This window comes from Cynara cardunculus, assembly GCF_001531365.2.
Source record: "Cynara cardunculus var. scolymus isolate 2C chromosome LG 2, CcrdV1, whole genome shotgun sequence".
NCBI classification, from domain to species: domain Eukaryota; kingdom Viridiplantae; phylum Streptophyta; class Magnoliopsida; order Asterales; family Asteraceae; genus Cynara; species Cynara cardunculus.
In genome coordinates, this window is record NC_037529.1 from 11,897,876 (window position 1) to 11,900,263 (window position 2,388).

A 2,388-nucleotide genomic window follows, 5' to 3' on the forward strand; every position below is an offset into this window, starting at 1 on the left:
TGATGGTGACATAAAAGAACGATTTGCACCGCAATCAAATAAGACTTTGGCACATACTGAATTAACAAAGAATGTACCTGTTACCACTTCAGGATTTTTTTCAGCCTTGCTTCTCGTCATCTGAAAGGCTCGTCCCCTAGCCAATGTCTCTCCATGTCTTACTTCTCTACGACCGCTAGGAACATTGCGATTAAATATTGGTCCTCGGTTGGGTGGATAATTCCCAACATAACTCTCGGCCCCCAAAATAACCAAATCCCCATCCCCCAGCAGAACCAAATACCCGTCCCGGTTGGGTGGATAATCCTTGATGTATTTTGTAAACCTTGACGTTGGACGATTCTTGTTTTCAATAAATCTAGGTCTATGGAATTCAGTTACTATTGCTTCCCCTTTCCTTTTCTCCCCAACCTTTTCTTATGGTTGACGATTGATATCATGTTTCAGGATTTCTGCAGGATCAACTGCCGCTTGAAATGTAACCGGGTTCCTAGAAATTACATACTTTCTAAGATTAGACTCCAAACCCCAAATATATTTCCTCACTTTGCTGCTTTCAGTTGTAACATAGGCCTTGGCAAATCAAGATTGTTCCATGAATACCTCAGTTTACTGACGCACCATCATGTTGCCCTGCTCTAATCGAAGAAAATCCTCTTCTAGATTTCGAACCGCTGCTTCAGGACAATAATGAACTTTAAATTTTGCTACAAATTCTTCCCATGACATTGTCTCCAAAATGTTCGGATCTGAACTCGTCATGATTTCCCACCAATACAGTGCACTGGATCGTAATCTCGACACAATAAACATTACTTTATCATCTTTCACACTTTTACTAGTCTTTAAACTTAATTAGATCTCCTTAAGCCAACACATGGCCTTGATAGGATCACGCTCTTTAGAAAACTTAGGAGTCTAAGTATCAGAAACTAAGGCTCTGATACCAAATGAAATAACCCACCACGTACAAAAGTACTAATGTACAAAATTTATGCTATAACAGAAATCAGGTTCCAATATTTACAAATATTTCAAGTCTGTTCACATAAAATAACCCAAAAGTTTGAATTAACAAAAATCTGGTCATAACAAAAACTTTTTTCTATGATTTTATCACATCTTCCTCTTGCCTTTATCCTTTGATGATTGATGACCTGCAAAATAAATTATTACAACAACTGAGGGTTAAACCAAAAGGACTAATGAGTGAAACTCCCTCCTGTAAATAAAATCTGCTGTAATACTCTAATACAGTTCAGACATGATTTTTAAAGATAAAATTATCAAAAATTTATCGCGGTTACACCGCCATTTCATCTATCATTCAAAAACATCCTTATCGGACAACACTGTGAGGGATGACGGTCAATCCAGACAACACTTTGATCGATGAGAGTCCTTATCGCACCACACTTTAAGCGGTAAAGGTCCTTATCGGAAAACACTTTGATTGATGAGGGTCAATCTGGAAAATACTTTGATCGATGAGGGTTCTTATTGGACAACACTTTGAGTGGTGAGGGTCCTTATCAGACAACACTTTGAGCGGTGAGGGTCCTTACCGGGTGAAGCTTTGGGCGATGAAGGGTCTTATAAGATGAAACTGTGTGTGATAAAAGGGCTCACCGGATGAGGCTTTGTGACCGGATGAGGCTTTGTGCAATAACAAAATCGGCATAACGTAATTTTGATACATATGTACTATCAACTAACCACAAACCACAAAATACAGTACAAGAAATGTAATACTCATATTTACCAAAACATTGTAAACACTTACCTGGTAATAATAACCAAAACCGAACCTTTATGAATTTATGCAATTCTTCTTAGCTCCTTTACAAAAAAATTCTCTCAGATCCTAAATAATCCAAACCTTCTCCCTCTCAAATTTCTATATAAATACCTTTGATGAGGCGGTGCTGATATGTGTTGAGAATTTAACACATAACGCGCTCTTTTTAGGACTTTTTAGTTACGTTAATTGCTTTTCATTCCCAAATTGAGTCATTTTCATTTATTTCTTTATACTTTTGTTATTATGAAGCTAAATGTTGTGGTTGACTTGATGGCATGCATAAATTGAAGCTAATTAGAAGTTTTTGTGAAAACARCAAATGCTAGAGCATTGGTGCAGCGTTGGCCTGGGTCTTGCACGACTTTTTGGAGGGCTTAATGAAGAAGACGTTGGCTTTTTGGAGATGGAGTACAACTGTAAATGGGCTGGATTTTTAGTAGAAAATCAGATGTACTCTYTAGTTAAACTCATGTACTCTCTAGTTTGCTTTATGTACTTTGTAGTTAAACTTTAGTTATGTATTGTACTTTTTAGTTAAAGCTTTAGTTGTATTGTAACTAGTGTTGGTAAGCTTAGTCTCCAAGCTT